Genomic DNA, 14,153 nt, shown 5'->3' on the forward strand with positions numbered 1-14,153 from the left:
TTCCTTTCAAAGGCCCAGGGACTGGATAGGGCACCACTTGTCAGGGCAGGAGTCTCTCCAGAAACTCCAGGTGCTGGCAGAGAGAAGTCTTTGCTGACCCTGAGACTTAAAACAACAGGAGGCAAGCTCTAAATCAAGCCTTGGAGATTTCTTCTCAAGATGGAAGGCACACAAAGTCCAGTCTTTGCCTTCTTACTCTGGCAAAAGCAGCAACTGCAGGATAGTTCCACAAAGCACAGTCACAGGCAGGGCAGCTCTTCTTCCTCAGCTCTTCAGCTCTTCTCCAGGCAGAGGTTCCTATTGTTTCTAGAAGTGTTCTAAAGTATGTGGTTTTGGTGCCTTTCTTTTATCCATTTTCTCCTTTGAAGTAGGCCTACTTCAAAGTAATGTCCCTTTTGAATGTGAAATCCTGCCTTGCCCAGGCCAGGCCCCAAACACACACCAGAGGGTTGGAGACTGCGTTGTGTGAGGACAGGCACAGCCCTTTCAGGTATAAGTGACCACTTCTCCCCTCCCTCCTAGGACAGATGGCTCATCAGGAAATGCAGACTACACCCCAGCTCCCTTTGTGTCACTGTCTTGTGTGAGGTGCAACCAGCCCAATTGTCAAACTGACCCAGGCAGGGAATGCACAAACAGGCAGAGTCACAGAAATGGTATAAGCAAGAAAATGCTCACTTTCTAAAAGTGGCATTTTCAAACACACAATCTTAAAATCAACTTTACTAAAAGATGTATTTTTAAATTGTGAGCTCAGAGATCATAAACTCCACATGTCCATCTGCTCCCAAAGGGAATCTACACATTAATCAGATTTATAGGTAGCCCCCATATTAACCTATGAGAGGCACAGGCCTTGCAACAGTGAAAAACTAATTTAGCAATATTTCACTGTCAGGACATATAAAACACATTACTATATGTTCTACTTTAACCATACACTGCACCCTGCCCTTGGGGCTACCTAGGGCCTACCTTAGGGGTGCCTTACATGTAAGAAAAGGGAAGGTTTAGGCCTGGCAAGTGGGTACACTTGCTAAGTTGAATTTACAGTTAAAAAAATGCACGCATTGACACTGCAGTGACAGGTCTGAGACATGATTACAGAGCTACTCATGTGGGTGGCACAACCAGTACTGCAGGCCCACTAGTAACATTTGATTTACAGGCACTGGGCACCTCTAGTGCACTTTACTAGGGACTTACTAGTAAATCAAATATGCCAATCATGGATAAACCAATCAACAATACAATTTACATAGAGAGCATATGCACTTTAGCACTGGTTAGCAGTGGTAAAGTGCTTGGAGTTCAAAAGCCAACAGCAACAGGTCAGAAAAAATAGGAGGCAAAAAGATTGGGAATGACCCTGCATAAGCAAAAAAAAGTCCAACATGTGGATAAAATGCTGACAAATTTTTCAGGGGAAAATACTCTTGATAGATACTGAATTGGCTGCAGATAGACCTATGACTCTTCAAAATCATCTTGCTTTAGTCATTCTTTTAACGAAGAATGGCGGAGTCTGTAAAATTATCAACTCTAGGCATTGTTATTCTTACATACCTAACAATAATAAAGAGATAAGGCACTTAGGGCCAAATGTTCGAACACATTTTCCCATAGACACAGAATAGGTAAAACCCTTTGATACATCTGGCCTTTACTTACTAATTTGACTAACGCAAGTAGTGATTTGAAGGTGTTGAAAGAAACAGGTGTTTGGGAAAAGGTTGGTAAAGGGTTTGCTTCAGTGGGACATTGGCTTAGTAGTTTTTGGAATGAGATGCTGTTGAAAATTATACAGGGAATATTACTTGTTGTAGGTTGTCTGTTAGGAATCTGGGGATTATGCACATTATGCAAAATAATTAAATTGAAGAGGTATAAAAAGAATCAGAAGAAGGAAGAAAAGAAAAGGGGAAGAATTTATAGAGAAAATACAAGGAGAAGACAAAGGGGGTCATTCCGACGGCCAGGGACCACGGAAGCACCGCCAACAGGCTGGCGGTGCTTCCAGGGCCATTCTGACCACGGCGGTAAAGCCGCGGTCAGAAAAGGGGATCCGGCTGTTTCCCGCCAGTTTTCCTCTGGCCCAGGGAATCCTCCATGGCGGCGCTGCTTGCAGCGCCGCCATGGGGATTGCGACCCCCTTCCCGCCATCCTGTTTCTGGCGGCTATTACCGTGGCATGGGCAGTTCAGGGGCCCCCTAACAGGGGCCCACCATGATTTTCACTGTCTGCTTGGCAGACAGTGAAAATCGCGACGGGTGCTACTGCACCCGTCGCACCCTTGCAACACCGCCAGCTCCATTCGGAGCCGTCTTCTATGTTGCAGGGGCTTTCCCGCTGGGCCGGCAGGCGCCCTTTTGGCGGTCGCCCGCCGGGCCAGCGGGAAAGCCAGAATGGCATCCGCGGTCTTCTGACCGCGGAGCGGCCATTTGGCTGTGACCGCATGGCGGGCGGCGACCGCCGCCCGCCGCAGTCAGAATGACCGCCAAAATGTCGAGTAAATAGAATTATAAAAATTGTGGGTGGTAAATTTGGTGTGATGACACATTTAGTCATCAGAGGAGGGATTGCTGAAGCAGATGTCTTAATTAGAAATTACTAATGAGAGTTTATGTATTTTGAATAATAACTTATGTAGAAAATGAATAACATAGAGAAAAATAATGTGCACATTTGAAATTGTGACCTCGAAGAATGGCCACCAGATTTCACGAAATGTACTAAATAATGATTAATACTGATGAAATATTGAAAATGTATTAACTTAACGAATGTCTTGGCCTAGTGTTATCAGGCCTCATACAGAAGCTGTATTTCATGGCGTTTAATAAAAATTCTGACAGAGTGAAGTAACTGTGAAATGCTCATTGTCTTGTTGAAATGCTTAGCAGAAGCTTTCCATGCGAACTGACTAACAGGAGACAGTGACCTTAAAATGTGTTGAGACATGTGTAATGTGTGCAAGAGGTTCTTTCCCAGAGCGTGAAAAATGAAGACACTGACTGGTGAAGAAGATGCAACAAATTTTATACCTGACAAGCGGATGATGAGAACATCGTAAAGCAGACCAATCAACGACATGTGAAGTGTGAAATATTAGAATTCATAGATTTAGTATAAGAAAATTATTGGATAGAGTAATAACGTACGATTAATTGACCAATTGGGAATTAGGGGATAGTTTGGGTGACTTTGGTATAACAACGTGACAGAGGGAAAAGATCTCAGACCTTATTCTGAGTTATGATGCGATATTTGGAAGAAGAAGAGATTTGAGATTCTGTCACTGGGCTCATACTCTCTGACTGAAAGCCTAATGCTTTGCTGATCGGCTGATGACCTTAGGACGAAGACTGATTCTGCTTGCTGACCCATACTGTGGATAGGTAGATATGACAATGTGACTGAATCGCATCTTTATACTTTTACTTTCTCGGTACCAACTGCGCTGTCTAAATAGTTTTCCTTAGCTAGATGTTTTCCAAATTTGTGTTCTAAATTTGTTTAGCATGAAGCCCCACATGCTGATGCTAATCTGGGTTAGTGGAGGCTATTCACATGACGACTGACAATTTGGAGAGATGAATGATCGACAAATTATTTTGCTGAACTCTATGGATTCTGCAGTATTATTGAAACTGACTTTACTAATGATTTGTGCTGATGCTTTAGAATGACTTTAGCTTTGTTAATATAAGGGAAATAAACTTCCTAAACTTGTACTAAAGTTGTGGTTATTCATGGATGAAACGTCATGGTGAGTGACAATTACTGACTTCATTGATTATTGATTTGACTAATGATTATTGATTATTGTGTCTTGATTATTTGTCTCTGTACTGGAGCTATGGTAAGAACATCTTAAACGAGTCAAAAGTTTCATCGAGCTATACGCGTCCCCTTGTAAGTTTACTTATTAAGGACCGACACGCTAACAGTTCCATGACACAGAAATTGCAAGGGACTTTTTATGGATTACATGTTGAGGATGCATTTAGTATATAAAATGGGAGAACTGCATTCCTCATCCAAGGCAACAAGAGTTAACCTCGTGCCACCACCAGTCATGAACTCATTTGATGCTTCTTATCTTCTTCTTCATCTTTGCTATTTTCGAACTTTTCTTTCCTAAATCTATCCACCAGTGTAATAACGACTCGACAGTGTCATGTGACTGACTTTATGCTCTTTAACCTTCTTCATAAGCTAGTAACAGGGTCTGCATAAAACGTTCCAGAGGCCTTAGTTAGAGGTTGGCAGTAGTCTGCCACCACAGGCTAGGTCAGCTGAGTCCCTGGGCTCGCTCCACTAATGCAGTCACCTACCTGCCTGAAAGGAGTCTCTGACGAGCAGGTGCCATTTTTTTTACATCTGAAATTAATTTTATTTTTTTACGAAGCAAATTTTCAAAGCAAAGGTTTCATTTTTTCAGAAATACAGACACCGATGTCCAAGATATGCAGGTGGTTTTCTTCCTGATCTTCAGAGGCCAGTATTTTGTTCCAGCCTATGTCCACCATTGGGCGCACGCTGGAGTGGAAGCCATTACCATTGTCACCTAGTGGCCCTGAGACAGAGTGCTTGCTGTGGCCTCAGTCATTGGAAATCAAGCAGTGCCCTAGACTGAGGTAGGAGCCCTCAGAGTTTGGTGGGAAAGAACCAACACTAATTTACAACAAAGCACCCGCTCCCATAAACTGTAGATGACTCCCGAGTTTTCTTTATGTTCGTGGTGATCTTCACCACTTTGGTAGAGGTTTGTTTCCAAAAGTGATATATTCAGTGAAATCACATCATCTTACTTCTAAAGGACAATCATTTTGAAACTTTCATGCTGCATTAAAAATGCTTATATTTCAGATTATTTTGCATATCCTTCCCCTGGTTACATTATGACGTTAGACAAAGTACTTGGGCAGTGTAGGGAGATACATAATATATACTTGAAATACTTCTATGGCCTGATGGAAAGTCGGGGAGTTGGGTTTTAAGCTGTATGTAAAAGATAAATGCATTTCCTTCCTAGCACTGGTGGCATTTTTTTAAAGGTACTGGATGATTTCTAATCAGCTTATTCTAAATGGAGGGAAAAGCAGTTTATGGTGATTGCCTTTGTGAGCACTCTCGATAAGACAGGAAGTCATATGATCATCTCCATAGCAGAGGGTTATCATCACCAAATCCAAGAAAGTAAAAACTCTTCCCTCTATTTTTAATCAACAGCCAATAATGAAAAAATAGATTAACTAGTTGACAAAAAACTGTGATTTTACATAGGAGTCTTGGGCAAACACAGTACATATTAGCAGAAACAGTATTGGGATGCTATTACATAGGCAATTTTAGATTTCCATCTCAATTGTTGTATTAACTATGATGGATGTTCAGGGTTTACCTGATACCACCTCTACGTTACATACAAATCAGGACTAATTGTATATAATACGTTTGATACACTAGCTCTTTGTAATGTGTATGAGCAAGGCTTAAGGCCTAGGGAACTAATATTATTGAAAAGTAATCAATGACTCACAGAGTGGGTGATATCACCATATTATCTTAGCAAATGGGACGACATGAGGTAAAGCAAAGATGAATCTTCCATTCTGCTGTTTGGCAAGCTACGTGTAAGTGTTTAACAGTGCAAGCCTGTGTGGCTATGCACGAATCGGATTTGGAAGGTAGAAGGAAGCAAGTTGGAGACTTTAGGCTGCTTTTCAGACATGTCCCTGACTGCAACACTGTTAGGGCCAGATGTATGAAGAATGCACTTTGCGATTCTCTAATAGCGATTTTTAAGAAATCACTATTTCTGATTCGCAAAATGGTATGTATCATATTTGCGATTCGGTAATAGTGATTTCTTAAAAATTGCAAATGCTATTACCAAAACGCAAATAGCGATTCCGAGCCCATTCGCACCTATGGGCCTGTAGGCCCATATTTGTGAATTTTTTGTATTTCCCAAATTGCAAATTCGTTAATGGAATTTGCAATTTAGGAAATGCAAAACCCCAGGGTACTAGGGGCCTAAGGCCCCCACTGCTGCACCCCCAAAAAAAATTCAAGACATGTAAGGCGCACACATGCCAAAGGGGCATGTGTGCGTTACATGTCAATTTTAAAAATGCATTTTTAATGCATTTTAAAAATTTGCCCATGGTTACCACCAAGTTTTACTCGGTGATAATTGTGATTCCTTAATGCCCAATTCGCATTAAGGAAAAGCTTGAGACATGTGCTTAAGAAATCACAAATAAGGATTCCTTATTTGAGATTTCTTATTTAGAGAATCGCAATTTGGGATTCTCTAAACGGGCTCGCAATTTTAAGGAATCCCTATTTTAGTGATTCCTTAACACTGCATAGTGAATGCCTTGCATTCGCAAATGGCCATTCGCACCATTTGCAAATGCTAAATTGCGTGATACATCTGGCCCTTAGTCCCTTGCAGTGCGGGAACTAAAATCTTCCACTCCCCTATCCATAAAGAAACTTTGGTGAGAAGAGAGCCAGGGATTTCGGAGGGGTGAACACAAAGACACAAAGGGGCATATTTATACTCTGTTTGCGCCGGAATTGCGTCTTTTTTTTTTACGCAATTCCGCCGCAAAACTAACTCCATATTTATACTTTGGCGTTAGACGCGTCTAGCGCCAAAGTCCATGGAGTTTGCGTCATTTTTTAGCGTGGACACCTACTTTGCGTTAATGATATGCAAGGTAGGCGTTCCCGTCTAAAAAATTGACTCCGAGGCATGTGCGCCGTATTTACACTCCCGGGCAAAATTCACGCCAGGGAGTGGGCGGGTCAAAAAAAATGACATACGGCCGCTTTTGCGCCGTTTTTTAGCACCTGGACAAGGCAGGCGTTAAGGGACCTGTGGGCTCGGAAGGAGCCCGGAGGTGCCCTCCCATGCCCCCAGGGACACCCCCTGTCACCCTTGCCCACCCCAGGAGGACACCCAAGGCTGGAGGGACCCATCCCAGGGACATTAAGGTAAGTTCCGGTAAGTACTTTAAAAAAAAAAGAAATTGTGGCATGGGGGGCCTGATTTGTGCCCTCCTACATGCCACTATGCCCAATGACCATGCCCAGGGGACAGAAGTCCCCTGGGCATGGCCATTGGGCAAGGGGGCATGACTCCTGTCTTTGCTAAGACAGGAGTCATTTCTATGGGGGTTGTGAGTCGAAAAAAATGGCGCAAATCGGGTTGAGGCGAAAAATTTGCCTCAGCTTGACTTGCCCCATTTTTTGGCGCCCAAGCTCCATATCCCCCTACGCCGGCGCTGCCTGGTGTACGTCGTTTTTTTCCACGCACACCAGGCAGCGCCGGCGGCTAACGCCGGCTAACGTCATTGATTAAATACGGCGCCCGCATGGCGCTTCAGAATGGCGTTAGCCGGCGCTAATTTTTTTGACGAAAACTGCGTTAGCGCAGTTTTGCGTCAAAAAGTATAAATATGGCCCAAAGAATGGTTGCTTGAGGGGAATGTAAGAGAACCATTATCTAAATGCAGGCCTGACAGATTCCTGAGGTATGCAGGTACAAGTATATGGCTTGGCAAAATAGTTGGGGGAAGTCACTAATTGTACACCCAATACAATAACAATGAGGCTAATTGCAAATACTAACATGTTAGGTAGCAGCAAGGCTAATTTATTATACAATGTAAGGGTGTGCGAAATAAAATGCTTTGGATTTTTGGAATGCCCATTTTCTTGTATATAACGACTGCTGTGCTTAAAATAATAATTACTGTTATTATGATACGTAAGGGTTACATACTGAATGTACATAGTAAATAACCCTTTATTATAAAATAAAACACAACTGTGTGTATTTTATTTCTGAGGTCTGAGGTAAGAATTCAAACATCTGCAAATAACCCTTGCGCATAAGAAATTCTCTAGCACTGTTGTATGGTTCATAACACTCTGAATATGAATGAGCCTCATTACTCAAAGGAAAGAATGAGAGACACCTGTCTGTTTTCCTTTTCCCCAAAGATGGCGTGTTAAGTGCAGCCCTTTGGGTGAAGGAGATATAACAGGATGATCTCACTCACCACCAAATGGGGAGACACATGACAGCTTATTAACTGAAGCTATAAAGAAGAATATTAAAGTCTGAAACTCAGTTACATTCAGCAATGTTGGGGTCTGATTTAGATATTGACAGCAAAACCGCCATCACTCTGCGACGATGGTCCCAAGTACTCTGTCAGGCTGACAGAGTTCCAACTGCCATATTTCGATCTATGGTGGATCAACCGCCGTCCGCGTTGATGGAGTGTTCTCCGTTGCACTAGCTTTATCCCACAGCTGATGTGGCAGACTCCAATGCTGGCTAGTATTACTCTGTGCCATTGAGACAGCAGCATTGCACCAACCATAATTAGATAACACATTTGTGCAGATGGTGCATCAGTGGTGGTTCCATGATGACGGGAGTCCATTGCCGGACCCGTCAGGCATTGTAATATGGCTGTGGCTAATGGATGAATGTTAGCAGCCCACACCTGATGTATATTGGACAATTGTGAACACCTTCAAAACACACTATAAAACCAGTGATCTTCAAACTGAGGGGCGAGCCTCCCTAAGAGGGCCTCAAGTGATCCCGGGGGAGACTGCAGGCTCTGGCCAAAAGAAGCATTATACTGACAATAGGGCTTTGTTTTAAGCTGAAAAAAATTAGCAGCAGTATACCGCTCTGTAATGGGCCATCACTAACATGTTTTGTCATTTAAATCCAAGCTGGGAGCATGTGTCAAATGGGAAGACACTCCAAATACTCTTCAAACCCCTCACTCCCACTTTTAATAATCACACTGTGCATACTTATTCACATTAGTAAGGACTGCCTGACCAGAATAGTATGATTGGTATCATGTATTTGATTGCATTTTAAAAGCATTACCAGAACTTCACTGTAATGTTTACATAAGTATACACTTATTTAAACTACACCAATGTAATAGAATAGTTATGATAAACTTTTAGGGGGGCAATTATTGTTTTTCACTCTGGGGAATGGGCTGTGGCAATAAAAAGTTTGAAGACCACTGCTGTAAAACACACTCCGTTTCAGACCATGATCCTTTGTCATTCCACTGCAACAGAGCATTTTGATGTACATTTTGCCACACAGAAGTCAGGTTTTGTTAATTCCTTTTTCTCCCTCTGTTTTTTTTTTTTTTTTTACTTTTCACATATTTATTTTATTTTGTATCAACATTTGCAGGACCAGTTAACCTTTTGAAGCATTCACTATGGCAGGGAGAAGGAATCCACATTTTAGAGAGGGAGAATTGTCAGTCATAGTGTATCAAATTATTAGAGTAAAGCCTCAATTGCTTGGAGCACTAGTACAAAATGCAAGCATATCTCAGAAAAGGGAAATGTGGAGAAGAAAAGTGAACAAACTTAATACTGTAGCTCGTGCCCACAGGAGGAAATTAGGAAGAGGGGAAACGACCTGCGGTGGAGAGTGTGCTCACAAGCTTCCAAGCGTCACCTGGAGGCTGGTTCTCCCAGGCCCCCTTACAACTCTTTCCCTGGGTGGAGAAGGTCTTGCAGATCCTATATCCTGAAGGCTTGACAGGAATCCCTGGTGGAGGGAACACTGGTAGGTTGAACTTAGCAATGTCTCACCAATCACAATGGAGCTTTTGTCCTTAAGTTAGTTTTTCAGAATCTTTCAAGACCCTTATCAAAACATATAGATATAAATTTGATTTACCAAAAAGTCTTGTTTTATCCAAAATACTAGCATGATGGTTGTATCTCTCTTTTTAACAATGAGCAATATGTTTTGTCAGATTGGGTGCTGTTGTCCATGGATCACCCCTTTACATTTGCCTAATCCCTTGCTTTATCTCAATGTAAGTTGTTGGACCTCAAAAAACAGGTTCGAAACTCCATCTATTTGCACATGAAGGTTGTTAGAACTGACAGCCTTAGGGTGGTCATCCCCCAACTTTTTGCCTTCCTCCCTGCACTTTTCTGACACTGTTTTTGCTGGTTTTAGGACTCTGCGCTCTTTACCACTGCTACACAGTGCTAAAGTGCAAATGTTCTCTCCCTTAAATATGGTAACATTGGTTCATCCCCAATTGGCATATTTAATTTACTCATAGGCCCCTGGTAAAGTGCATCACATGTGTCCAGGGCCTGTAAATTAAATGCTACTAGTGCGCCTGCAGCACCGATTGGGCCACCCACATAAGTAGCCCCGTAACCATGTCTCAGGCCTACCATTGCAAGGCCTGTGTGTGCAGTTTCACTGTCACTTTGACTTGGCATTTAAAAGTATTTGCCAAGCTTTAAACTCCCCTTTTTCTGCATATAAGTCACCCCTAAGGTAGGCCCTGGGTAATGTAGGTAAAAGGTAGGACGTGTACATTTGTGTTTTATATGTCCAGGTAGTGAAAAACTCCTAAATTCATTTTTCACTACTGTGAGGCCTACTCCTTTCATAGACTAGCCTTAGGACTGCCCTCATATACTATTTGAGTGGTACATTCTGATCTGAAAGGGTTAACCAGGTCATATTTAGTATGGCCAGAATGGTAATAGAAAATCCTGCTTATTGGTGAGGTTGGATTTAATTACTATTTTAGAAATGCCACTTTTAGAAAGTGAGCATTTCTCTGCCCTTAAAACCATCTGTGCCTTACAGCCTGTCTCCACTCAACATCTGGTCTGTGCTGGTTGACAGTTCCCTTGTGCATTTCACCCACACAACCACAAACACAGGACACTAAGTCACATCTGCATTCATTTGCATACTGAATGGGACTTCTAGGGCTGGAAGGGTGTAGGGCCTGACACTTACATTTCAAAGGCCAGTGGCCTGCCCTCACACAATGGACTGAAAGCCCCCCACTGGGACCCTGGCAGACAGAACTGGGCTGAAAAGGGAACTTGCACACTTCAAAACCACTCTTTGAAGTTTCCCCCACTTCAAAGGAATTTTGGGTATATAAACTGGATCTCTGACCCCACCAACTCAGACAATTTCTGGACCTGCACCTCACCTCTGTCATAAGACCTGCCTGGCTGCCCAAAGGACTCACTGGACTGCTTTCCTGCATAGGAATGCTGCCCTGCTGTTGCCCTGGTGGCCCATGACTGTGCTGGAAGGACTCTAACTTCCCCCAGAAGTGCTCGGATTGAGCTTGCCTTCTGTTTTGAGGTCTCAGGGACTACAAAGAAACCCACTGCAAGCTTTTTGCTAGCACACCGACTTCAGCGTTGATTTCCGTGATGCCAGCGACGCCGCAGCCTGCTCCTGCTCCATGGACCTTGCTGCATGCAAGAACAGCAGCCTGCAATGCAAGTCTGACCTTGCTGCGACTCCGCTGATGTCACACAGGGTCATCGCAAGCCTGCAAAGTTGACACATCACATCCTGACAGACGGGAACCAGCGACCCTACCAGGTCACAAAGGATCGACCCATCTCTGACGAGCCACATCATCTCCACCTGCATCCGGACAGGATCAACCCTTCACCTCCACCTGTTTCATAGCATTGAACCAATGAATCTTTCCCGGGACACCAAAAGGGACTGACAGCGCAATGACTCCAGCGACTCCTCTCTCCGACTCCATGCAGTACACTTGTTCTTCGTTTCCTTCAATTTCACAAGGTACTGTACCTGGGGGTCCGTGCAATTCTGTGACCGGCACCAGTGGTGTCGGATTCTTGGGTTATGATTACGTTAGCGATGCTGTGATAGCCCCAGTTGGAGCTATTGTGTCTTCTCAGTACCGTAGTTGGATTTAAACCTCAAAGAACTCATAATTTAATTACTGTACATTGATTTTGCATTGTTTTATCAACAATTAAACTAGATAAATATCATATACGTTTCTAAACCTGTGTGGTGTCTTTTTGTGGTATTTTCACAGTGTAATTGTAAAAAGTTCTGCACAAATACTTTACAGATTGCCTTCTCAGTTAAGCCAGACTGCTCAGTGCCAAGCTGCCGGAGGGTGGGCACAGGACAATTTGGACTATGATGTGACTTACCCTGACTAGGATTGTGATCCCTGCTTGGACAAGGGTACATACCCCTGCCAATTAAAGACCTAATTTCTAACAAAGATATAGTGCTTGTAAGTGGTATTTTTTCCTTTTCACCTTTTCACATTATACACATATGTGTGCACATGTTGTAAATGTGTGTTCATTTTTACTTAAGTAATTTCAATAGGTGTGTGTGGCACACTTTTTAACAAGTATTGTCAACGGTGTTAATAAATAACTACACCTATCATGATGCACTGTTCTTGTCTCTAGAAAACCATGGTGCAATGTGATGTTGCTCAATCTTCCTTTTCCTCCATATACGCACAAATGTCAAATTTTATGTATTTGTCATTCATCATTTTATGCTAAGTGCAAAAATGTTATCTGCTCTGTTGATCCAGTATGTTTTTACCTTCTTGTTACTCCATTGAATTGAGCTACTTGCTTACATAAATCATAGTTTATTGATTCAAAGGTTTCCAATCATGTCCTGTGCCATGCTGAATATAAATAGTATTAATTCATAATTTATATTGCTTTGTTCATATGATGACCAATTCCATTAATACTAATAAGTTGTATCATAGTTTGTTTTTGAGGCTGCTAGGTCTTGAAATGGCTCAGCTCTCAAATCACCTCTCTACTGTGTTGAGTCGTATGTATGGTACATATAATATACACTTTCAACATTTTGCATTTCAGGACATCTCTCCATCATTGTTATTGAAGTGTGCATCTGTGTAAATTAACCTGCATGTGTCAAACGTTAAAAATCACAAAAAGGCCTAATCATTCCATTAATCGTTTTTTCTCTTTTTTAGGTTGCTTCATTTGTAGATGAATACACATTTGAGGTACAATACAGATGTTTAATTTCATTTAATTTTGTTTGTAATTCATTTTAGGTCCAACACTCAGAGCCAGCGTACCATCATCTGCAACTGAAGACACCTCCATTCCGATTAGGATCAAGCCTTCAGGGAGGACACCACTTCTGCAAGTCCAGAGGATATGGACATGCCTTGTCCATCTGGGCTATCTGGTCACAGAGCTCCAGTGAGTCACACTTGGCCCACACCTACACCGCCACTCTAGCTGCTACAACACTCAGCCTCAGGATACCTCCACTTCCAGTGTTCCAAGGAATACAACACCCATGTTGTGCCCCCCAGTCCTAGCTACTGTTGAACAACCACCACAACCATCTTCAGTTGTGCCATGACATAGTGGGATGAGCCACACTGCTTCAAGGGCACAGGATAGTGGGGATAGAAGGAAGGAACATTTGGGCCAGCAAATTGAGGCCACTGGCATTTGTGTGACCCAAACCACTATCAACCGAGTCTTGGGAGCACTGCAACAGTCCCAAGTTGTGATGGGCTGGGTTGTAACAGAGCTCTAGGACAATAAGCAGGTGCAGAGGAAGCACAATGTTGAAATGTAGAATATCAACTCCAATTTGTGCTGCTTGGCTGGGGTAATGTTTCACATCTATCATCATATGTGCAAGTCTTTTCCTGCAGCATCAACCACTGCCTGTGGTCCTTCTACATCTGGACAAAATACACCTACCTCAGCCACAGACAGGGAGGACCTGACACCCCATCCACCCCAGTACCTGCATCTCTGCTCCCCCACCAGGAGAGGATGTTCAGCTGGACCACATCCTCCAAGAGACCCTGAACCTAATTTCCTCCAGTGTATGTCTACTATTAACTCTGTAGACTATGTCATGGTCACATTTACCTTTTTTGAGGACAGTTGCATTTTGTACATTTGACTCATCCACCAAGATGGACTTTAGCTGTTATTCTTGTTCATTTCATTCTGATTTAAAAGATATTGCACTCATTTATTTTTCCAAATAAATGCACATAACACAAAGTCAAAGACTGGTGTAGTATTTTTTACGGCAATTCTTTTTGTATGCCTTCCATACACCAACATTTATTAAACTTGTTAACCAATATGATTCAAAAGCAAATATTAGATGCCAACTTGGTTATGTGTTTCCCATTTTAAAAAAGTTAGAAAAAAGCAATGAAATGTACTGGTGTCATAAATTTATAGGTCACACGTCTTTGACAAAATCAAACATGAGT

The sequence above is a fragment of the Pleurodeles waltl genome, chromosome 3_1, assembly GCF_031143425.1.
Source record: "Pleurodeles waltl isolate 20211129_DDA chromosome 3_1, aPleWal1.hap1.20221129, whole genome shotgun sequence".
NCBI lineage: Eukaryota > Metazoa > Chordata > Amphibia > Caudata > Salamandridae > Pleurodeles > Pleurodeles waltl.